Raw genomic sequence first — 26,411 nt, 5'->3', positions numbered from 1 at the left:
ATCCAATTGTACGGCACAGCTTCCAGGAATGAGCCCGAACTGCCAACTGACAATGACAGAGCAATTATGGGAAGGCAAGCGAGCTGTGTCAAATTAGCACTTGGTGAGAACTCATTTTTCAGAGATGTGCTTGCTCTACACCACCACAAGTGATAGCTACTTTATTGTGAGTGATAGGAAGACCAGCACTTAGACTGATGTTCTGATTTGTCAATAGCTGTATTTGAAAGCTTAGTGTCACAAATATATAGAGATATTCAGGGAGAGAGGCACACTGCTCATGATCCGAAGGATAAGAACGTTGCCGAGAAGGTCATCTGTCAGTGTGAGCTGTCAGAGAGAGATCACACTCTATGAAAAGGGAACATTCAGCCGACTTAAGTAATTATCTTTGACTGAGATTTGAAGATGTCTTCTTTTGTTGGCCTACACTGACTGCATAATTTATAATTTACTGCAATCAGCAAAGGGCCAGGAATTGTAACTAAGAAAATTCTTATTTTATTTCCCATAATTACTTTTTTCTCTCTCACTTTTTTTAACTCCTTTAGCACTTCAGAAGTGTAAAGTGGGAAACTGATGAAATTCATTTTTTCTATCTTTCTTAAACGACTCAGCCTCAAGTACATCAGAAACAATATATTTACTTTTGACTGCTGTTTCACAGAGCCATAGCTCTCTACCATTGCCCTATAAAAGGTATAAAACACCCCCTTTATCCTTGATGTATTTTTTTCTTGCTTTGTGGGATTACCAGTTAAAGAGGATAAAGGAATAATTCAATTTTGTCTCTCTAGTGCAGAAAAATAAGAAAGAAAAAAAGATTTGGAGTACTAAGCACTGAAATTGTAATTCACATCCTCAGATTCTCATCAGTTTGACTGAGTTGTCAAAACCATAAAGAGATAACTGTTACGGTAAATATTTCAGAACAGCTATATCGATTAACAGAATTTTCAATTCTTCTTGTCTTCCCCCCAACTCTGTCCTAGGATATATCACAGGATCAATGTCTGTAAAATAATTCCTTTGCCTTTAATAACCTTATGAAAAAAATATTTTGGGACCCATTATATCCTGGAGCGCAATAAGCACAAAAATTTTATTTTTAATATATTTCTAGAAAAAGTAATTACTTAATTTTGTTAGCTAAAATATAATAGGGGTTTGTAACAGTGTAGCTTTTGATTTATTTTATTCCCTGAATCCCTGAGTTAAAAGAAGAACCTGTGAAGAAATATTAAACTTCTATTATTTGGCATCATTATCAAATTATTGCTGCTTTGTTTTATTTTTTTCCTTATTGTGACCAATTGATTAATGAATTGTAACTAAAAATTATCAAGATTAGCCTGCCTTCTGGCAAAAACTGCTGTTTAATTCTAGGTGTATTGATTTACTGTAGAGATATTGACAAAAGAATTAATTTAAGTACTTTAAGTCAATATTACTTGAGTGGACACTCTACCTTTTAGGTATAAAGAGATACTCTTAGAATATTCTTCTATTAATATGGTGTAAAATTACTGTCACATAATAAACATTCATTTCTTCCCCTCTTAAAGTCTGCATAGGTTCACGCTGCTCTTTATTTTTCCTCAAGACCCATCATGCACTCATATTTGAAATGAGTAATTGTGGGTTTTACGATGTTTGCTAATGTATTTAATGTTTCCTCTAAACTTTAACTATTCTGCTAAAAAATATTTTGTTTTCCATAGTTTACCATTTATTACCTGAGATTATTTTAAATTATATACTTTGATGTTTCCGAAAGACTTTTTAATTATTTTTTTAAATATTTCAGAATTCTTTGGACCATTCAGTTTCCCATCATAGAAAGCTGTTTAATTCACAATGCCTTTAGTAGAGGCCCATCATCTAGTCTATAGTGGCTGTGCCACTTAATAATGGAATAGTGCATCAAAGTGGCACTTAGGTCTCAAATTGTTATGTATGACTGTCAAAGCAATAAGAAAAAAAGAATTAAAAAAGGAGTTGGGAGGGGTGGAAGAAAAACCCTTGATTTGTCTTTACTACTGAAACGTGAATTTGCCAGCCAGGTTCTGAAATCACAAGAGCATTGCATCCTCAGCGAGATGTTGAAAACTTGACAGGTACATATTTTTTCAACTACAAACACTTCTATAATGAAAACTAAATATACAAATCTTATTTTTTTTTTAATTTTTTTCTTTTTTTGCTCTTGACAGATAGTTGTTGCCAATGGGATTTAATGTTCATGTTCAAGTTGTCAAGAGAAATAACCAATAAGCAATCCAAAGAGCCACGATACAGATATGCAAAGGCAAAAAGCCTGGCTTCTGTGATATACTGAAAGGATTTGAGTGTATAATTAACCAAGTCCAAACCATTGGCACTTAATCTTCCTCCTAATGACAAGTAAAGCCCATTATAGCTCTCCGGGGGACAAACTGTAACTTGTTTAGTAGTCACCAAGGCTTTTGATCATCACTGTTCTTTTCACTTCATCATTTAAAGATGAGTTTGCTTTGGTCTGGAATTTTTCCATTTATCACTGTTTATTCTCAGAAAGAATAAAAGGGTAATCCCCAATCCAGTAATGAAATTCTATCATCCTAAGTATTTTTTAAAAATCTCCCTAAATATCCTTATAACCAGAACTATCTACTTTTGAGTCTGATTCAGAGTATAGCCTGTGTATATAATTTCTTTGGGTCTGTTTTGTGCACACTTTAAGTGCCCTGACAACCACTATTAATACCTACAATGATGCTCAGTGTGTGGTGATTATTTACCTGCTGGTAGCTTCACTATACTACCAAAAACCTTATGGGTATGCCTGGATGTTTTCTGTAGGAAGAAGGAAGGAGACCTGTAGTTGTAGTGCTATTTCCAAGAAATTATAAATTGCAACTGGTTGTCACCCACTGCTCTATATAAATCAGTCTTGCAGAATTGCATTCAACCATTTGCCTGGAGCAAGTGATATTTTTGACAGGTGAGTGGAATTTTGCAAGGCTAGATAATGCTCCACAAACCACATATGAATAACTGAAAACTACAACTCCCATCATGCCCTGCAACTGAACATTAAATAATCATAACCTCTTCAGAAGTTTGTTGTTAATTTTATTTTATTGTGGTAAGAATACTTAACATGAGAACTACTCTCTTAACAGATTTTTTTAAGTGTACAAAATAGCATTATTATCTATAGCACAATGTTGTACAGCAGAGCTCTAGAATCCTGGTAAACACCATTCAATTTTTTTTTTTTTTTGCTTCTTTGAGTTTGACTATTTTAAATACCTCATATAAGTGGAATCATGTAATATTTGTCCTTCTGTGACTGGCTTGTTTCACTTAGCATAATGTCCTTCAGGTTCACCCTTGAGGTGGCATATTGCAGGATTTTTCTTTCTAAATGATAAATAATATTCGACTGCATGTATATACCACATTTTTTTATCCATTCAACCATGGATGGGCATTTAGGTTGATTCCATATCTTGGCTATTGTGAATAGTGCTGCAACAAACATGGGAGTGCTACTATCACTCTGAGATCAGGATTTCAATTCTTTTGTATAAATACCCAAAAGTGGGATTGCAGGATCATATGGTAGCTCTATTTTTAATTTTTTTGAGAAATCTCTGCACTGTTTTCCATAGTGTTGAACCATTTTGAAATCCCACCAATAGTGTACAAGGTTCCAATTTTTCCACATCCTTGCAAACACTCGTCTTTTGTAGGTGTTTTTGTTTTGTTTTGTTTTTTATAATAGCCATTCTAACAGGTGTAAAATGGTATCTCATTGGAGTCTCATTTGTATTTCTCTGATGATTAGTGATATTGAGCATCTTTTCTAACTGTTGGCCATTTGTATATCTTCTTTAAAGAAACACATATGGATCTCCTTCATCCATTTTTAATCAGTTTTTCTTTTTTGCTATTGAGTTGTATGAGCACTTTATATTACTAAACCCTTATCAGATACAAGACTTGGAAATATTTTCTCCCATTCTGTAGGTTGCTTTTTCATTTTGTTCCTTTTGCTGTACAGAAGCTTTTAAGTTTGATGTAGTCCCACATAATAGATGTTCAGCCAATAGAAGCTATTATTGTATATTGCTTGACTATTTCATTTCTGCATGTGTTTCCTTCTGTCCCTAACCAGGTCCAAGGCTGCTATGAGAAAAGGACAGTGATGGTCATATGACTTCACCTAAGTGTACATGGAGTTCCTGTTACCTATGAACTGATTTGGAACCTTGCTTTGTTAATCAGAAGAGACAAAAACAAACTATAAACTGATCAATTGAATGACTGATTGATAACTTGCCTGATGTAGTTGCACCTGTCTTATTTTTACTTTTATTGCCTGTGCTTTTGGTGTCATATCCAAGAAATCATTTCCAAGACCAATGTCAAGAAGCTCTTTCTTCCCCTGTGTTTTCTTCCTAAAGTTTTACAGTTTCAGATCTTACATTTAAATTGTTAATTAATTTTGAGTTGATTTTTATATATGGGGTAAGATAAGGGTCCAATTTCATTCTTTTGCAAGCAGATATCCACTTTTCCCAGCACTGTTTGTTGAAGAGACCGTCTGTTCCTCGTGTGTTGTCATGTGATTAATATGGGCCTTTTGAATCAGATCTCAAAATCCATAGCAAACAAATCAACATGACAGCCTTAGAAATGAGTCTTAGTATAATTCAGCTCTACAAATTGTTACCACAAAAGTTTCTACATTCTCTTACTCTTTCAGGAAGTAAAAATTAGGATGCTCCTGAAAACTCTATTTTCAAAAGACTATTGCAACTTAAAGAGTCATTTTAGTGTTTAAGCCTCCAAACATTAATTGATACACTCATCTTTGATTTTCTATTTCCCTTTCCCTTATTGTCCACATGTAATTTATCAGCAACTCCTTCTATGCTACTTCCAAAATCTATCCTGGAGTCTTTCTTCTTCTGTCACCTAAATAACTGTAGTAGCTCTCTGGTCTCCCTGCATTCACTATCGCCTCTTCTGCTCTACATATAGCGGGAGGAATCTTTTGGAAATAAAAATCAACCATGATCATTTCCATTCCACTGAATACACTTGTGTTAAAATACAGCCAAAGGTCTCAACTGATTTGATGCCCACAACAGAAAGATCAAATCTCACCAAAATTCTTAATAGTCCCTGCTCTTTTTGACTCCTTATTATTACGTGGCTGCTTTTCTGTCTGACCCACAGCTCCACTAAACTAACTTCTCATAGGGCTCAATTCCAGTACTCCTTCTTCGGAGAAAGATTTTACTTGCTTCTCCAACAAAGAACATAACTTCTACCGCCCCCAATATATTGGTAGCACAGTGCCGTATGTGTTCCTCTATCATAACATTTGTTATACTAAATTGAACTTTTCTATTTGGGTGCCTCTCTCCCACATAGAATATGCTAATTTTGAGGACTGGCACTGAGTTGTATTCACAGGCTTGTATTCTGAGACTGACAGAGTATCTGGCATTCTAGACCCTTAATAAAATTGGTTGAATGAATGAATGAATGAACCATTCCCAGAGGCAGGAGCCATTGTGTTACATTTAATTCAGTAGAATTGTAACATCTAAACTCAAGACCTAGTTATATTACCTTGAGAAAGAAACTTTGGTTCTCAGTTTAATCACTTTAAAAAAAATGGGAAACACCATTTCCATCACATCCCTCATAAAGTTGTTAAGTGGTTAAATAAGATATAGAAAATTAAGTGCTTACTGCTTAGCAAACCTTCAATAAATGTTTGCTTCACATTGTTTCCTTCTCCGTTTCTAACTGAACTCCCCTATTTAAAACTACACTTTCAATTAACTTATTAAAGAAGAATGGAACCTCTCATGGGATGATCTTTAAGAAGACAACAGAGAACCTGAGAAAAATATATTTAGTATTTAGTCTAAACTATGTTTACACTATGACGTGTTTGTCACTTTTTTCTTCTCATACATTTTACATCAATTAGTCTCATTTGTCCACATGTTTACAATAATTGTGGCACTCAAACAATTCTGTTTTCTTAAAATGCCTTAGTATTGCTAAAAAATGCGAGGTAGGGACATTTCACTTGGCCATTTGAAATCTGAATAGCTCAAGGTTATAGGACTCTGTGAGTTAACGGGATGAGATTTGTGGTTTAGCAGGCAGCTTTCTAACATACTGTCATAAATGAACTGAATGAAATACTATTGGCTGTCTTCTTCTAAGGAAAAATAATCTTTCAGCTTGTAGTTATAATTTCCAAAAAGTTACAGACTTCTAAATATCCTATACATTAATGTGTAAAGGTTATATGGGAAACCATGTGAAGTAATCATTCCCATGAAGAAAATCCATGTATATTTATGTGATAGTTTAAAGAAAATGACCCTACATTTTATTTGGGCAAGTGAAGAAGATAAGGGAATTATGATCATAAATAAGTGAAATGTATAGCATCTATAGAAACAGGATAATATCAAAACTATATTCTCAAAATCAGTCACTATAAAAAGTTATATAAAAAAAAAATTATAATATATTTGATTAATCAATGCCCGATCTGGAAGTCTACTTTTCTAAATCTGTATACAATTTGCAAGATGTTTCAGGATTTGCAGTGCTATAAATCTTAATGTATATGCATTTAACAAAAAATCGCACAAAATACACACCAGGTCTATGAAAGAGTATTTAATGGCATTGCTTTTCTTGGTTTTCCATGCAGGCTTTACAATCACATATTAATCCAGATTCCTTAAGCACTGTTTCTTAAAATTGGAATGGATGTACAGAATATGGAAAACAGATTAGCTTATTCAGTAATAAGTAGGTTATTTTATCCTGGCAGATTAGCCATAGTATGATCCTACCGCAAAGTTTTCCCCCCACCTTTCCAACCGTCACCATTTCCATTTAGAAGGAATGTAGAATTAGGCAAAGCCACAAGTGAAGCACTCCCTGTAGATTCTTACTCTTCCTAAGCCTTCAGCAAAATCTTCTCTGGAATCAGAAGGTAAATGAAATTAAGAAGCAATAATATATGGCTTGACTTTGGGTTTTTTTTTCTTTGATCTGGAAGACACAACTACTCTGTCTGATAACTGTGTGATACAAATCAAACCTAGTGTGTTCCCCATTTGAAGCCTAAAACCAGCACTTTAGAACAAACATCAACAATGTTTTCCTTTTAATTCTGATACCAGTTTATTCATGGCACTTTGAGATTCAATTCTGAAGTGATAAAGTCTGATATGCCAATTTGACATCAGAAGATAACACCTATTATTTTTTTTTAATTTATTTTATATTTATTTTTGTCTATGTTGGGTCTTTGTTGCTGTGTGCGGGCTTTCTCTAGTTGCAGTGAGCAGGGGCTACTCTTTGTTGCGGTGCGTGGGCTTCTCATTGCGGTGGATTCTCTTGCTGCGGAGTACAGGCTCTTGGCATGCGGGCTTCAGTAGTTGTGGCCCTTGGGCTCAGTAGTTGTGGCTCACGGGCTTAGTTGCTCCGCAGCATGTGGGATCTTCCCGGACCAGGGCTCGAACTCGTGTCCCCTGCATTGGCAGGCGGATTCTTAACCACTGTGCCACCAGGGAAGTGCCCAACATCTATTATTTTTTAAATGTTGTAATTTTGACTCAGGTAAGTTATCCAATGTATTTAAGAGTTGACCTTTATCATGATTTTTTTTTTCAAAAGCAAAAAAAGAAAACATCACAAAAATAGAAAATAAAGCTAGCCTTCATAAAGCAGAGCATGGACTTTTCAAATAGCAATTCTCTCTCTTTCCTATGAACATCAATGACATTGCAAACCAGACATGTAACAAAAAAGAGAAATACAATATACCCTGAAAGTGGAAAACAAGGTCAGAGGTGAGGCTTTAGCTAAAAGACTTTCTTTAGGCAACAGAGACAGCAAATCAAGCTTATTCTTTTTTCTGTTCGAATCCTCATAAAAAAAGCCATAATACTTCAGGTTTTTACTTTTCCTTCCATGAAGTGCTATGTTAACACTTTCCTGCATTGTTATTTCCAAACATATTATGCATAAACCAGCACTGAAAAATACTTAATTTTTTAAAAAGGAAGGAAAGAAAGAAGAAGAGAGGGCAAGAGAGCTAACAGGAGGGAGACGGGACAGAAGAGGGAAAGGGAGGGAGACAGAGGGAAAAAGATGAGGAAAGGAGAGTGAGGGAGGCAGGTAGAGAGATACAGACAGGAAGAAGAAAAGAAAACGGAAGGGAAGAGAAATTGGAGGGATGGAGAGACATGTTTTATGTCAATCTGGTATATCTGATTTGGGTAAGCAAATTAAAAAAGAAATCTAACACTATTAACAGAGAAATCTAAAAGTGTTTCATGGCATGAGGATACTTTAAATAAGTCTAACCAGGTATGAGACCAGATTTCTATATTTCTTATACTTTATCTACTTTATGATTTCCAAATTTATTTATTTTTGTCCCTTTCATTAGATAACTCTTATAAACGTACATCTACCAGATTCCTCACTATGATTTTTATTTGTTTATCCTTCTGAAGTATTCAACTCCTGGTGACTTACTTCTACTTCCCTTAATGTATTTCTTATTTGTTCCTCTTTGCCTTATCGCTTTCTCTTCCTAAGTTTAAAACATCATCTTATCATAGGGATACATGTAGTATTATTGGTTTTTTTAAGTCTGTTCCTAAAGAATGGACCAAAAGCAAAGTGGAGCCATTAGAATAATAATCTATTTCAATGCCTTAAACTGGCTTATTCAAGGCTCACCTGCTAGTTGTTTTACAAAAATAAATGTACTTATTTATAATCAATAACTGTTTAAACACTTTACAATTTATCAAAACTAATACAGAGAATATAAAGAATTTTGTCTTTGATCTGGTAGTCTATTAAATGATGAATTATTTCAACCATTCATTATATTATTATTCATTTATGCAATTGTATCTCACTTTCACTTATTTTATCCTATCCTAAAACATCCTTAGCCAATAACAAAGGTGTCTATCGTGTAGTAGAAATCTTTGCAGTGAGATTATATTTATAAGTGTATCTAAGAAATAGAGTGAAGGGATTGTGACTAAATTCATAGTAGGGGGAGGGGAATAAATGGTTCTATTTGTAAAGAAGAGGGGCACAGAACACTGTACAACAATTCTCCCTGAAACATTTGAAAATTGATCTCAGTTTGAGCTGAAGTCCTTACCAGCCTCACCTCGACAAAGTGCCCAAATGACTTTTTAAAAGGGTACAGCGCAAACCAGGGGAGAATGAGGGAAAGGGCAGGTTTGAAACTTACAGTGTTTCTATAATCAATACTCTGCTCCTGAACAAAAGTGTAAAGAGGTGCACAAATGTGCTAAACTGCATTTCAAAAATGACATCGTAATTGCTGGCACTGCCCAGCCTACCCTGGCCTCAGCATTGCCAGGTTTTAAATTTATTTCAAACTGTTCTTCCAAAGCCTGCCTAATTTTTTTTTGTCCAAATAGCAGCAACTCGCAGTTAGTGAACAAAGCTTCAGGATTTTTTTTACTTACAGCTAAATTTAACTTTACCCATCCAATAAAAAAGAAATAAGGGAGCCTTTATTATCTCCCTGGATTTCTGGGTATGATACCACATCATAGAGAAGTGGTTATTAGAGACAATGGCCTACCAAGGTGAAGTTTGTAATAAAGCCTATTATGTGGTTTCACCATTGACACTAATGGAATGTAACAGTGATTTAGAATGATTTAATGGTTCCCAGGTTGTGCTCTAATAGTGCTCTTTATATTATGATGTATATCACAAAACCTAATGTGGCTGTTGTGATATATTGACAGTATTCATGCTGTTTCATTTTTTTAGAGGAATTTAAAAAACTGTCAAAGAGGAAAATTAATAGCTGCAACTGCTTTATTTTCAAGGGTTCTGTTTTTTAAATGTATGTGCATAAATTTCCATTTGGTGCCACTCTTAGGCTAGTAAATTCATTTGCATTTTCATTCTGAGGTAATAAAGATGTGTGCATGTGTATATGTTTGTGTGTGTATTTATGCATGTGTGTATATACATATATATTTGTGTTTGAAATCCGACTTGGAGAAGACTGCACTGTCATTTCATATGTTTACAAAATGGTTCTATTAGATTAAAATGTACCTGAAGGAAGAGTACAGGAGAAATCATAGTTTTATGGTGTAAGATAAAATTATTTACTTTCAACTGTGAAGCAGAAGGCTAGGATTTTAGTACTAGTTCACTAAAAAAACAAAAACAAAAACAAAATCCCTTGGGTAGCTGGCATGTGAGCTCTTAGATTTCTGAGTAAAAGGAGAATAGAATTAGTCTAGAAGGAGAACTGACGCTGCAACGACGCCCTTAGAGCTTGTAAGCATCACAACAATGCCTGATCTTTTATGGAGGTGTATTTTGAACTCAAATAGAAGGTGAACAACATTGCAAAATTTAAGCCTCTTATTGTCGAAAGTTGTCAAACTGGAGAGTTGTAGATAAAACATAAAAAGAGGGAGGGTTTTCAAGAGCCTCCATGTTCCATCTCTCAAACATTTTGATCACTACTTCTTATCTGCGCAGTTTGTTCTCTTTCTTTGGAATGTCCTACTTTCCCCATTTCCATGTAGCATTCATTTCTTAAGAAATCTAAAAGACTTTCTATAAATCCTACTCAATTTATGAAATCATCTTCCTCCTTTCCAGCCCACAGCAATTTTCATGGGTCTGACCTCCCTTTATAGTCGGTTAATAGGCAGTTCGGTCATTTGCTGTTATATTTCAAGTAAACACATGATAAGCATTCAGCACATACCTTCTAATTATTTGATAGATTGATGTGATTGCATTTTACTTCACCCAACTCTACTGCTATCCAACCAGACCATGCCTTCTTGTGGAAAAGAAGGCTACCATATTGGTTGGCTATGAGGCCTTCAGATATTGGATTACTTCAATAAAAAATAACAACTTGATCATGATAAGAGCTTTTTTATTTGAGGAAAAATACTCCTAAATTCTATAGTTAATTTATTACAAACTTGTACCACATAGAAAAAATATTACTTTTAATATTTACTTGAGGTACATAATTTTCTTTATGTTACTGTTGGTATTGCATCTTAAATGTAATCACAGATATATCTGAATAAATATATATAACTTTTACCTTGACTCCCTCTCTCCACCTGTATAAAGATCACTAGCATACATCATATGCACATGGGTATACGTATGCCTATACATGTAAGTTGACTTCTGGTGGGTCCAGAGAATTAATTATAAGAGAAACAGTGCATTTTCATTTAATACATACAGGGCAACATATTTATACAAATGTATGTGTTAACTTCAGGGCATTTTTAAACTATAACATTTGTAAAGTATATGACATTCAATAATGAGCTAGTTATTAAATTAGCTTATTTAAATCTTTTCATTTGAAACCTAATGGTTTATGTATCCAATTGGCCATCTTAAGCTCTCTTTGCCAAAGCTGGCAAATTAGAAAAAGTAAATAGAAAAGGAATGAAAAGAAAATTTGAATAAATGAAAATACATCTTATTCTTGGCTGGGGACACGCAATACTGCAAAGAGGCCAATTTTCTCAAAAATTAATGTATAATGTAAATTTAATATCACACGAATTTTGGTGAGAAGTCAACAAAATGATATTAAAGTTTATCCAGAAATGTTAAGGTAAAAAATCTAAAACATTTTGAAAGGAAAAAGAAACTATTATTAAAACACATTAAAAAAAAACAAATTTAATTATAACAGCTCATAATTAAGTTCTGGAATAGAGAGAAAGTTTTAACCAAGTGGGAAGTCCAGAAATAACTTCAAGTGTATATTGGAATTTAGTGAATGACAAAGTTGACAATTTAAATCAGTAGAGAATAGTGTATTAATTGAGAAATAGTATTTGGACAACTAGCTAGCCATTTAGGGATAAAAAAGGAACAATAAATGATGCTGGGTTTATTTTACTCCTAAATAACCCCCCTAGATCAAAGATTTAACTGTAAAATTTGAAACCATAAGAGATCTAGAAGAGATCATTAGTTAATTAAAAAAATAATAATTTGTGGTGCTTTGAGCAGAGAAGGTCATCCTAAATATAGACAAAACCCTAAAACCATGAAGAAAGAAGATCGATAAATTTGGTCACATAAAAACAAAAACCTTTGTGTGGCTGAAGATAGGATAAGCCAAATCAAAGGGCAAACTAAAGGAAATATTTGCCATAGACAAAAATCTTAGTAAATTTGTAAGAATTCTTAAGAAATCAATAAAATAATCAATCCAATAGAAAAAAGAATGATCAAAGACAGCAGTAAATATCACACAAAAAAATGGCAAAAATGGTTAAAAGAAAAAAAACAACGAGCACAGAACTATGCTCAAAGTCAGCCATAACAAAAGAAATGCATCACGGTAATAATGTGATTTTTTGTTTGTGTGCACTTAAAGTTTGATAGTTCCCAGTGCTGTTAAGGGTGTGAGGGAATATGCATTCTATACTGTTGATGATATAAGTGCAATTTTTTAAGGCAACTTGCAAAATCTACTGATATTACCCAATAAACATTAAAGTGTGCTTATATTCATTGGTAACCATGGAAATACAAATTAAAACAACAATGAGATACTGTTTCATGCACCAAAGAATGACTAAAATTAGTAAGACTTTAACAACACAAATCTCTACTAAGATATAAAACAGCAGGAACTCTCTTATACTGTTGGGGAAGAAATACATTGGTACAACCTGTTTGAAAAATGCATCATTTTGTCAATTTGAAGATATGTCTGATTTATGACCCTAATTCAACTCCTAATTATACACACAACCAAAAAACCTGCATACACTGTGTTTAAAACAGCATGATTTGTAATATTCCCAAACTAGAAACCCAAATGTTCATCTGCTGTAGAACAGGTAAATTAGTCAAGTGCTATTCATAAAATAGATAACAACAATGAAAATGACTCAATTACTGAAGTATACAACTACAATGAAGAATCTATCCAATATAATTTTAAGTGAAAGAAGCCAGATACAAAAGTGATTCCATGTATATAAAGACCAAACAAAATTTAACTTTAAAGTTAGAAGTCAGAAAAGTGGTTACCTTTGGAAAAGAGGAAGGAAAAAAGATGGAAGTAGCAATTGTCAAAGGTCCAAAGGATGTTGTTGGTTTGCTGCCAATTTTGTATTTGTTGACCTGTCTGGTGACTACTCAGATGCTCACTTGTGATCACTCTTTGAGCTATATATTTATGTTTTGTGCAAATGATCTGAATGGGTTTTATACTTTACAGTAAAAGGTTTAAAAAACAAGAAAGGGCAGGTTAAAGGGAAAGAATAAAGAGATATTCATAATTTTTAAGGCTCAAAAAAACCTCTGTAGGTTGCCATAATGGCCCTTAATAATAATAGTAGCTTCTAAGCCAGTAGCTTTAGAAATGTAAATATAGATATAACTGGTTAGTAGACTAATCATCCATTGATTTTAACCTGTTGGTACAATTCTGCCATTAAATATGGAATTATAAAAGTCACAGAAAATAATACTTACTTTTTTCATACACACAAGTATTCTGCCTTCTTATCCTCATGCTTTAATTAAAGTATGGGGAAAACCCTGATAAATATAAATAGGCTAAACATTTTGATGGCTAATAAGTTTATGGCTTTTTAGAACTTTGTACATTGGTGGGATTATCTTCATTCTCTGGGAGTTGTTCTAGATCTGAAGAAAATTCCAGGCCTGAGAAGAATAAAGACATTCTGTGCACCCATTTAACCAATTCAATGTTTATTAAACTCTCAGTATATTCTGATTACCATAAGAAATAAGACACAGTTTTTGACCTCATGGCCTCAGAGATCAATTTAATAAGAGATGAGCCCACATAAAGATCACTTTGCATACACTGCATGGCATGGTTACCTTCAGAGTCTTACCTTTCCTTAAAATGAAAAATAGAATTTCAATTCGGAAAAGAATAAGGTGGCTTTCCTCAAATGGGGGGTAATTAGGCCATCATGGCTCCTGTTATGGAAAAGATGCAGTCTTGCTGGGAGAGAGTGGCCCCTGAGCCAGAAAGAACGTGTTTCAAACATAGTCACTGACTTTGCAACAAGGTGACTTTCCTGAGCCTCAGTAAGGACAGCTTAAAGAACGAAAGTATCTCACAATCCTGTGTCCATTAATTGGAGTTATATAGACTGACTGGCCACCTATAGGTGCTTAATAAATTTTAGTTACCTTCTCCTGTTTCAACTGTTTGCTATAGTCACTTGACTAGTGTCTTACTTCCCATATTGGTCTGTAAGCTTTTTGAAATTAGGGATCATATCTTATTCTTCTTTATACCCCTTATAGAGCTTGGCATAATGCCATGTGCAGAGCTGAAATTTCACATTTGCTGAAGGAATGAAATTTTTTCAACCACATACTGACTATGAGAAATGAAGATATGTGCCCTTAATTCTGCTGAAGCTAAAGGAGAACCTACTCAATGAACCCAAACCGAATGATGCTTTACTCACATTCACTCTAGAGAAAACTAAATATGTATTTAACAACTGTCATTGGGAACATGAGGTTGTTATACAAAAAATAAATAAATAAAAAGGGACTACTGCTTTGTGTAAGGAGATGGTAGGAAGAAATAAGTTTCAACTCATTGAAGAAGCTTGTAATACAATGGTTAGCTATAAAGACTGACTTTTTGTTGTCCTTGTAGAATCAAGTTATTTAGAGTCATATTGCTTTTTGCAGATACACGTGATGCTGAATTTTAGAATTTTGTATAAAATATAGCCTCATCTGAAATAGCTTAGCTACTTGATGCCAGGATGTAGGAGTAGATAAATTAATGCCAAGGTCCTTTAAAGCCCTATGATTCTTTGACCTATTTGGTTTTCCCTTCTATCTCTCCTCATAGGAAAGCTCTGAAAACTTTAAACATAAAATGAGACATTAGCAAAAGAACTCTAAAGCTGTCCAACTATTCCTCTTATACTAGAATGGTACATCATAATGAAGAGTATCAATGTTCTAGGTGACAAAGGTCATACATATATATGATAGGTAATAATCACACCATTGTGTGTTAATAGCACACCTATCCCATCCTACTGTATTTGAACTTTCCATGAAAACAATAGCCTGTGGTGAAACAGCTTGTCGTGGATACTAATGAAAAATTACCCGATGGGATTCCTCCTGCATTCATTCTGCCCCTGAGGTCTGGAAAGTCACTGAACACAAAAGTGAGATTTTACTCTATCTCTTATATTCTGCCAAAAATTGTACACAAATTCAGAATATCTCAAGTGGCAAAAGTGGGTAACATGGGCAGAATGGTTTTTAGAATACAACCACACATTGATTAATTACAGTGCTGAATGGAAAGAGGACAGGTTGACAGAGGGGGAAAGTCACTTGTTTTTGACACCAAAGTTATTTCAAGCTTACAAGCAAATAGATGTTCACTTTTGTTTCTAATTTTGTATAGCACCTTGCCAGTGGTGAACTGGGCAGATTCCTCCAGAATAAAAACAGGCAAAATGTCTCCCCTATGTAACCTTAATGTTCTCTAAAAATAACAGTGTATTCTCATCACTGGAGCTTTCTGTTCCCAAAGATTCTATACAGTAGGTTTGGAAAAGTAAATGAGGGAATGACTAAGAAATACAAAGACTTTTTGTAAGATAATAAAATACGATTTGAATAATTATTATCCCATTTTGATTTTTCAACTTTAGAGTCTCTCTCTACATGGGTCAATTTCTAGTGCCTTAATTAGCAAAATAAAAATAACAAAAAATGGCAATTTCCTACACTTTCTCTTAGGTTCTTTTTTTTTTTTTTTTTTTTTTGATTGCAGCCTGTAGCAACAATTATATTTTACAAATGCAAAATACCTCATTTAAAATGCAAGCTTCCCAGAAGTTGGCCAACTCTCACGTGCTCAAAGTGGCAGAAACAAGTAAATCATTTTCTCTGACATCTTCCCCTGTTAAAACTCCTTTTGGCACATGCACTGAATATGAATCAGCCACCATATAAATACATTTCTGTGTCAATATTTTTTATTGCAAAATATTTTGCCCATTGGAGTCAAAGAAGAACAAGGGTTCACAAATCAGATTACTAGCTTACTAGCACATTTCTAATTTATACCTTGCACCGATAGCCTTTAAGCCACAGCTGACCTCTTATTTTGTGTGTGTGTGTGTACACACACACACACACATATATATATATATATATATATGTATATATTAGCTGGAAACAATTCATCAAGTAAGTTACCCCCTTTCCTTTCAAATCCACTTGTATTACTAAAAGATTGAGTAAAGACCTCTAGGGACCACGGGCAATTTTTGACATGGGTCTCAACAGATTAAACTATGCGGGGACAATATAGAATACACTGGAGCAATAACATTATCACATCACAGGCTGATTGAGAGGCATTTCCTTGCATTTCTGTCCTTTTACCATAAGCCAATAGTAGCCACAGGCATTTGACTGGAGAGCCTGGAGGATTGACAGGCCTGGCAGTCATTACACGCTGGATTGAATACTAGATTACTCCAAAGTGGCTGAGGGTCAGGGATCAGTGTGTTCCCTTTTGGCACTAAATGACTTTAATATCCTTACTGTATTAGTCAATTACTTTAAAGCTGCTGCTCTCTGAGCTCTCTCTGCCCCCCTGCAGTTTACTGTGGACATCTGAATTGCTCCCATACTTAACCCGCACATCTGCTTTTAGCTGTCAAAAGAACAGTGCTATCAGTGGAGCTATTGACAATATGAAAAGAACTGAGATACTTGCTGGAGGTGTCAAGTGCCTCTTTCTTTCGGCTGCTTAGTTTAAAAAAATAAAAAAAAACTTAATAACTCAGTTACAAAGGTGGTCTTCAAAGAAAAGGAACTCAGAGTCTTTTAATCTATTGGCATGTAAAGTGACCAATAGGAAAGAAAATGGTGGAGTTGATTTTCTTTTTTATTACTCACTTCCATAAATTATGCATCTTCTATGTAGGTTTTTATGAAGTTTTGTGAACAAACACTTTGAATATAACTGTGAAAGAGTGGCACCTGAGTGAGGACCTGTATCAAAGTCTTTATTTCATTTCACGATGGTTCCAGTGATAGTGGAGAATTATACTGCACTTCTCAATTTACTGGTGCAACACAGTGAAGAATTTTATATCATAGCCACTGAATTTTTAAAAGGTCTGGTGTGGCTTGGTGTTAAACCAACATGTCAAAATTAAATATGCACTAACCTGATTTGAAATTTAAAACTACTTGAAAGTCGTGCCTTCAGTGTTTCAGAAAAAAGTGATATGATTCCCACACAAGAGTACATCTGTTGAGCGGGCCCTGACTTTCATGTGTTTGCATGTGGGTATAGAGTCTGTTTGCTTGTGAGTGTCAGTGACAGCATGTGTAAGTCACAGCACTACAATGATAGTAAGGACATCACAAATTTCTAAAAGATTCTTAAGAGCTATTTCACATAGAAAATTTTTTAAATGGACAGAAACTTACAGAAGGGTTAACACATTGCCATTAGCTTACTTATACCATAACCTTGGAAAACCACTGACTTCCTACTTTAAGGCCTCCTTTCAATGAGACTATCTGATTATTTGAATGAAAAGTACTCAACTGTTTTGCTAAGTTTCTATTACTGATTTTGACTTTTGTGTATACTAAATTATATATAGATACAAGCAATTCTTCACAGCATAAAATTTAAGTAAAAGCTTAATTTTTTCTAAAATAATGACTAAATAAACAAATACAATGGAAAATTTTTCACTTGTTTCTAAAAATTTGAACCCATAAGCTGTGATTTCAGGAACCATCCATCTCTCCTGCTTCGAAAAGATTCTTCTCAGTTATGAAAACATACCACAAAACACAATGTCAGCAGAAACATACTATAACCAACCCAAGTCAAAAATGGTAAAGAAATTACAAGTTTAGATTGTTATCAAGTCAGTAGAGAAGACAGCTTTTGTCATCAGAATGGCACTTTTAAGGTGATTTAAAGGGGAAATGGCATGAAATTGTAAGATTTGAGAACCATTCTGTACTATTTGCTAAATATAAAGATTTTTGACTCAATTGTCGAAAATGACATCAGCCTGATCCTAAAGATTTAAAATATACCTTTAATACAGGACAGTTTCCAAATCTTATCATTTCAAGCCATTTTCCTTTAATTAAAATGTTGGGTATTTTTTCATTAGTCTAGTTTTTATGAGTGTAGATCTTATAATTAAACATGGAATGAACTACATAATACTTGGGACTTTAAAAGCTGATATTATTCCTACCACAGGAAAGACAGACATACCAGAAGACAATATTATATATTTCCTTTCAGTGCACATCTATTAAAAATACAAATATTACTGCCTTGGGAAATTAATTTCAGGATTTTGCTCATTTAAAATTTAGTCAGCAAAGTACCTTTAAAAACTTAATACCTCTTGGCAATCATGCGTCATTAGCACTTTCCATTCATTTATATTTTGTTGTGTTTTGGGAATTGAGTATTCTAGGGAGGAAAGGTAGCCTGACAAGAAAGTGATTGAGTCAGCCCCCTTGATAGCTGGGATGACAGAAGGTGAAGAACTGTAGCTTGCAGCTGACAACTTCTTTAAAATGAGTCACTTATAAATATTTACAATTCATAATTCAACAATAACTCTAAGGGTGGCACATAAACAGAAGTATCTGATGGTTTGTTTGGAATCCTGATCATTACTATTTTGATACGAGTGTGTTTCTATTAGGAAGTATTTTTTTTTTTTTACCAGTTCATATGGAAAAGTCTAGTCTTTCCTCTATGTCTCATCATTATTTCTAATAGATAACTTCCTCTTGCAGTTTACTTACCACATTTTATTTCTGTAAGAAACATACTTTGCATTTACAAAAGGTTAACTTCCTCTTCCATTCTGTCATGATGTTTAGGTGGATACATTTAAATTATATTTCCTCTAGAATATATATTATAAAGTAAATGGAGTAATTTTTTACAACACCATACACTAGTTATCTTTTAAACACAAGAATGACTATCATTGCAAAGTCTACCAAGTAAAATACTGAGTTATCTTATGAAATACAAAAATCTACAACAATCTGTTAGTGTAGCATCTAATTTTCATTTTCACAGATTTCATTAATGCTTCCCTAATGTAACAAGGTTTAAGTGACCAATAGGGTTGTCGGGTGTATACTCCTTTCTTTCTGACCTAGTGAGTAATGAGGCAATCCCCTGACCCATTATGCCTTCATATGTGGAGTGGGAGTGCAGTTAACTTTCAAAAGATAGAAAAAGGTACATATTGTTTATGACAGTGAAAAAGAAAACATGCAGAATTATAATCTATGTGTTTTAACATCTTTCTCAGTAATTACATAGGAAATTAACGGCCACGGTCTTTGAGTTTCCCCTCAGTTGCAGTACAAAATGTGAATATTTCATATTCACATGTGCAGTAAATCATTCAATATTTTCTGATTTTAGAAAGAACGTTAACAATTTCTGAAACAGAATATAGTCACTAGAGAGTAAATTGTTTTAAGCAGTGATAAGTTTACTTTATAAGTAGCATAAATAAGGGTGAGAGAGGTTTTTGATAATATGATCTTTTCTTCAACCATGTCTGAATGCTTCCTGATTTTCTTATGAAAATGTGCACACATGTGTGTATATGTGTGCATGTTTAGTAATTCTGGTATAAAGAACTGACAGTTGTTTAGGGAAGTATCATTAGAATCATTTAAAATGTCTATTTCCCTTTGAATTGCTTCATACATCAACAATTAAAAGAAAACGCTACAGAATCTGCTTGTCATGGTTCATACTTCAGTATGTAAACAACTCACTGACTGTCTTTGCATGAGAGTAGGGCTCATGATTTTCAGTCTGAAAATGACATATACAAATAAAGGAACTAAAGCATGGAAAGTAACATGTTTTGGTCTTGTGACTAATGGTAACCTTGCGCTATTGAATTACTGAACTGTGTCTGAGAACTAATGAGAAAATTTTCCCAGGGGAATCTTTATCCAGTGCACTTGGAGAGCACCTCAGGGACCTATTCCGAGTCTGTCACCTTCCCTGTCTCATTGACACTCCACTTCTTTACCACCATTACACTGTGCAACCATTTCACTTCACACCTCACGATTAGAATATTAAAAGGAGAGAATACTACACGACTTGTTCCAGATAGCAGAGTTGTTTTTGACACTTAGAATAGAAATTGTCACCAGAATATCATAAAGACATGAGCGTCTCCAACTGAGTAGAACATTCTAAAGCTTAAAGCTATTTTATTTCGTAGCTAATGAAAACTTCCAAGAAATCTCTTAATGGCACATAATTCATTTACTCAGAGTTATTTAAGGGCTGCATAATTTTAACCAAAAAGAATAACTGAACTTTCAAAGTTACAAAAAATGATTCTGCCATAGAAATATAGCTTGGGTCATTATTATACTGATCTTTTGTTGGTTATTGTTGTTTGATCATATATATACTTGGATAGAAGGTATGGCCCTAGATAGAGGGTGACATTCTTGTACTGGTCAGTGGTTAAGATTAGCACTGTTACCACAGAGGTCTTACTGTAGTGAATAAGGGCAATGTTATTACTTCTAGAACTAATAGTGACATACCTAACAGGATACTCCTACTTTCTGACACAAAGGAACAAAGAAGATGGAAAGATAAGACCGTTTAAGAAGGTATTCCACTATTACAATGCTTTATATATGTATATATATTTTTTACATATATAATATAAACATTTATAAGTATTTTAGCAAGAAATTATTAATTAAGGAATTCTCTTATGAAAACTGGGAACTATTTTTTATCAGACGCAAAATTCCTGCCACTAAAAAGACAAAACTGGTGTTGATCTCTTATTTTATCCTTTCCAAAACTGTGAATACTGCCTCTGTGGTTAGGCTTTACTACATCCCTATAGCAGAATAAACATTGTTATTTCCATTGCTGATGTCAGGCTATTAAATTAAGAGCATTACACATTCATGTAAAAGACCGTCCCATGCACATTTAGGGTTGGAATTTATTAATTCTCCAATGACCTTAGCAGTTACCTGTATATTTTGCAAAATATACTTTGCACAATAAACCCCCCTTACTAATAATATTATTGCTACATTTGCATTTGCCCCAAATTAGACAACCTCCACTCTTCTTAACAAATGGTTAAATTCATATGCTCCATGGCCAAATGTAGACAAATATTACTGAAGATAAAATTCTACAGAATAATAAACTTCTACAGCCATTCTACTTCTATAACAAAGTATCATTTTTATTATATAGCTTTAGATGTTTCATAGTCCTGGTTTGGTCATTTAGGTTTTCACTATGAACATGCATGCTGGGATTTGGTACTTTAAAATTTTTCATTCCTGAATTGACCTGGTATATTGGTATTTCCCTTTCAGAACCTTATTGCAGACCGCAAGTGGATTAAAGCAAATTTTAAATTTTAAAGCAAATTTCCTTCCAGATACATCCAGAAAGATTTATCACTCTGACAAAAGTAGGATTGAAAAATTTCAAGTTCAGGGGACAGTGGAAAGTTTAAAGGCTTGAAATCCATTTGTAACAGTGGGATTTGGGATGAAATTATCTACGAACTATCCATCTTGAGGTAAGTTTATCAGTCCAATATACTAAGTCCAGGGAAAAGAAAGAGATAAATTAGACATGAGTCCTGGTGTCACTCATGCTTTCAGTGTTCATTAAGCATCTATGTTTTTGCTTCTTTAGATCCATTTTATATCATATGTTAGGATGAGAGCTCATCTTATCCTTCTGTCTCATGGACCTTTCTTCCCATTGTAAAAAGACATAAAAGCTAAATTTTGTCTCTTTCCCTCAGATATGAATTCTAAAAAGTTATTCTTTTGATATGTAATGTAGGTCTGTTACTGTGTCCATTAATTTAATGTGATACAAGTCAAGAGAAAGAGAACCAGAAAGCTCTAATTTCTGTTATAATATTTGTATTTAAGTACTCAAGTATTAAAGTGGTATTTGCCCAGCGAGTTGAGTTTACAATGCTTTTCCACATGGGTATCTTGAGCTTAAGTAGATGAAACCTTGTGACTCTTGAGTGGTATGATTCAAAATATAATTCACATGAGGGAGTTAAACACACACTCATAATAAGCCTACATGAGCCATCCGTTACAAGGGTTTCCTTCATTTTCTATGCAAGAGTCACAAAATAACTTCAAACTTTGTCCCAGAGATGAAATCAAAAGTCCACCTCACATACATGAAAAGGGCATCTCTATGGATTTAAACCAAGACCCAATTATTCAGGAGCAGTTTATTTGGCTCGTGGCTAAGTCAAAGTTTGCTACTTCTGGGCATGTTTGACTATAGGGAACTCACCCTCATTTTCATCCCTTAGCCTGTTCTGAAGGATGTGAAAAACACACAACTTCATTTTTACTCATGTGGTTTTGAATGGGCTCTTATATGACTCATCTTCTTTAGAAGTGCGAAAAAAAATAAGAAAGCTTTGCATGTGCAGGGATTTGGGGATTTATTCTCTTTCTTCTCTTTTCCATTTCTTTTTCCCCTTGACAAAATTTCTGGTCTTTAAGCATCTGTAAGGTCTCTGTTTCATTCTTTCAAACCAATCCCTGATATATGGGTGGGGAGATGGGGGATATGGGAAACAGGAAATGTATTTCTATCCATAGGACAGCTTAGAACCTAGGGGACCACAGGTCATCACCCTGGGCAGAACACTTCAGCGGAAAGTGTTTCAACACAGCTTGGGCCAAAATACAACGGCAGCATACAATGGATGCGTGCTTTTTCATGGCAGTCATCGAGGTACACAACTCCATCCTGGCACATTGCTCTTTCATGCACACGCTCTTAAAGCCTACTGTTTTTCTTTTTAACTTGTTGCACCTGAATCTCCCCCAGTCCATTTGCTACTTAAGTTTTTAATTTCGGTACTAAACTAGTCACACAAACGAGACTTTCTGACAACCAACAAAAGAAGAGATGCGCTCATCTCACCCAAGACCCAGATCACGTCAGAAAAAAAGCTCTCTTCAAAGGGAACAGAGTGATAGAAAGCCATTGCTATGGAGCTCAGTAGAATCAATTCGGTATAACTGCAAAATGGTTTCTACAAAGGATAAAAATACGGGCCAGTAGAAAAGGTGTGTGAAAACTTTAAAAACTCTTTTGACTCAGGACTGAATTCATGCAAAATGAGCCAAATTGAACTTCATTTATCAATCAGTTCAATCACAGTAAGATAATATCATAAAAAGGGAGGGTCAGGCTTTTCATTGCTAAGTTTCTACTTTAGTATGTTTGGTATTTTATTTTCAGTGTCAAAGAACCTAGCTGACAGTCTCAATCAGAGTCAATTTATTTCAGCAAATATTATAAATTGATACCTGTTTTATATTTCTGTTGTTTTGATAATCCATGGCTGAACTGATTTCCCACATTATACTCATAACTTTAAAGTGTCATTTGAGAACAGAGGGATTTTATTTTCTCATGATCTTATGCAGTTGAAGAAAACGTTCTTTGAGGTATTTTGGGAGAGATTTCCTTTGGGCTATGTCCATACAGTATCTAAATAAATAGTGAAAAGTTGAAAAGTTCAGTCAATTCCCTTTGTCATTGGCTTTCTAGACACCAAATAAGAGTGTAGCTCAAAATGATATCTAACTTGTTCAATTAAAGTAACCTGTCATTTCAGTCCAATTAGTCAAAACCTTTGTGCACATTGTGGACGTCTTTGCTACTCAGAGACTGTAGCAAATTTCCACATAGTTAGAGCCTCTGTATGAAATTTAAGCACTATGGCATAGGCCTCAGTGTAGTGCTTTTCCCTGTCTGATTTTTCTAGGAGTTTTCTCCATAAACTCCTAATACAAAATACAAAAAATGCAGAGTAACTGGATATTTTTCTCCACTAGTTTTCCATGGAAGTCTGAATTTTGGGCTCCTTTTTCTACTCAGATCACCAAATATTTCAAAGCTAGTTGCAGAGAAACGTAGATAAATGAGAGAGAATCTGCTTACAAGGAGCTTTGCATCTGCCTCCAACAGACAACAAATACCTTGTTGAAGGAAATTAAGCCAAACAGAGGTGCAAGCAATATTCTGAGAAAAGTACAAGGAGAATGAGGAAAAGAGTGTATGGAAGAAAGAGCAGTAGAGCCCAGATTTAAGGGATGAGACTTGAAATTTAGGGGAAGGGCATTTAGACTAAAGAAACAAGAGTAAAATACTAACTTAGATGAGCAAGTGAGTGAGTGTGCTTGTGTCCTAGTGTAGACTGTGTGGAGAGATACTGCGAATATTTCAGAGCCTCAAGGGGGACAATGCATAAAATGATTATATCTGAAATTATTTACCATAGGCTCTGAAGCAAGATATTTTGTAATCTTTTATTGTCAACAAGAATTCCAAGGTTAGAGCTAGCAGTGTGTGGCTAGTCAATTTAATTTCACTCTTAGGTATAGTGAAGTATTTGTCTGCTGTAAATCACTCACTGGGAAGTCAAACTGATTAAAATGATGGTGAAAAAATTGTAAGTGCCATAGCTACAAAAAAATACCTGTGCTAAAACTTGGTTGTTTTATACCTAAATAAAAGGGAGAAAAATTTATATTCCACCAAATATAGGTATAGATGCATTACCCATTATTCTTTTTGACAGTAAGGCTCAGAAAATGGATTTTCTACAGCTAAGGACTTTAGAGAGGAATCATTAAAGGTTCTCATTACTAGTCCCAAAGTGTTTTCCAGCTCTCTGTGGCTCTGCTGGTGCTCTGGGACCATTTTGCTGGACACATTGAAAGCACGCTTCAGCAGTGCAAAGGCACAGTGCTTCCTGAATTCAGCCCATCTTCTGGGATTCAACAAGGAGAACCAAGGCGACTAATTCCAATCTTGGAACATCAGCTAAATTGTGAAGTCTTTGTTTATATGATTCTGGGCATGTAGTCATAGATGGAGATGAAATTGAATCCTTCTCAAAAAGTCCATCAAAGCATTGCTTTCATCTCTGCGTGCTTTGTTGAGGAGAAGTTTCCAACCACAAGGATAATACTATAAGCATTCTTTGCCAAAATTTTTGGGGAAGTAGCATCCAGGTCATGGGATTCAATGCTAAATTAATACTGAAGTTCCTCAAATTTATCATAATTGTTTTTAGGTTTCAAGTTGGCATTCTTCGGAATCCTCAATGAATCAGAGGTCTCTATTGATGGGGTTCCAAAATACACTGTAGAAACATCTCATCCTCCCAAGAGAGTATACAAACTGTCCATCTGATCTGGCGATCCAGTTTTATGATAAGACTGGAAGACAGTGCTACAGCAGGATAGAGAGTTGAATACACCCTCCAAAGAATACCAGAAGTTTATATGTGCTCTCTCATCTTGCAAACCAGGATTTGGAGTGGATCAATTATGAGATGACAATCTAGAAACTTACTGGCAGTCAGATGGCTCCCAGCCTCATTTAGTGAACATCCAATTCAGAAGAAAAACAACAGTGAAGACATTATGTATTTATGTGGACTACAAATCTGATGAAAGCTATACTCCAAGTAAGATCTCAGTCAGAGTAGGAAATAATTTTCACAATCTTCAAGAAGTTCGGCAACTTGAATTGGTGCAACCAAGTGGCTGGATTCACGTTCCCTTAACTGATAATCATAAGAAGCCAACTCGCACATTTATGATACAGATCGCTGTTCCAGCCAATCATCAGAATGGAAGAGATACCCACATGAGACAAAGTAAAATATACACACCCGTGGAAGAGAGCTCCATTGGTAAATTTCCTAGATGTACAACGATTTCATGATGTATTGCTCAATAAGGTGACCTTGAAATAGCACAAAAGTCATCAAACATATCTTTATCTTGTCAGTAAATATTAAATCTGGTATCTTTATTGAAAAATGCATCAATTATTTTGCAATTTTTTTATGTATTGAAAAGTGTTTCATTGTAACTTTAATAAATAACTTTTGGGTCAAAAAAAAGTTTATACGTGCTGGCTCTCATTTTTCCTTTTTTTTTAAAATTTTATCTGTTTTGCATATGTAATTTTTTTGGTAATGACTTAATTGAGAGCTTGGGTATTCACATATAACAAACTTAAATTTGATTTTTAGAAATCCCTTTTCTTAAAAGATATTTAACCATCTGCCCTAAGGAATTTCCCACTTGCCTCTTTCCACAGGCTCCAATCTCCAACCATGGCACTTCCCTCCTCATTTTCTTCTTTGCTTTCTTCACAA

The 26,411-nt window shown here is 34.4% G+C and overlaps 1 pseudogene; it reads left to right on the top strand.

Annotated features, from left to right (window-relative positions):
* The first annotated feature begins 17,180 nt into the window (after positions 1-17,180).
* LOC132371276 (anaphase-promoting complex subunit 10-like) lies at positions 17,181-25,992 on the top strand (annotated as a pseudogene).
* Positions 25,993-26,411: the final 419 nt, after the last annotated feature.

Source organism: Balaenoptera ricei, chromosome 9 (genome assembly GCF_028023285.1).
Source record: "Balaenoptera ricei isolate mBalRic1 chromosome 9, mBalRic1.hap2, whole genome shotgun sequence".
In the NCBI taxonomy this organism is placed as follows: Eukaryota; Metazoa; Chordata; class Mammalia; order Artiodactyla; family Balaenopteridae; genus Balaenoptera; species Balaenoptera ricei.
Note: the sequence above shows the minus strand (reverse complement) of the source record. Positions and strands in the feature narration are given on the sequence as shown.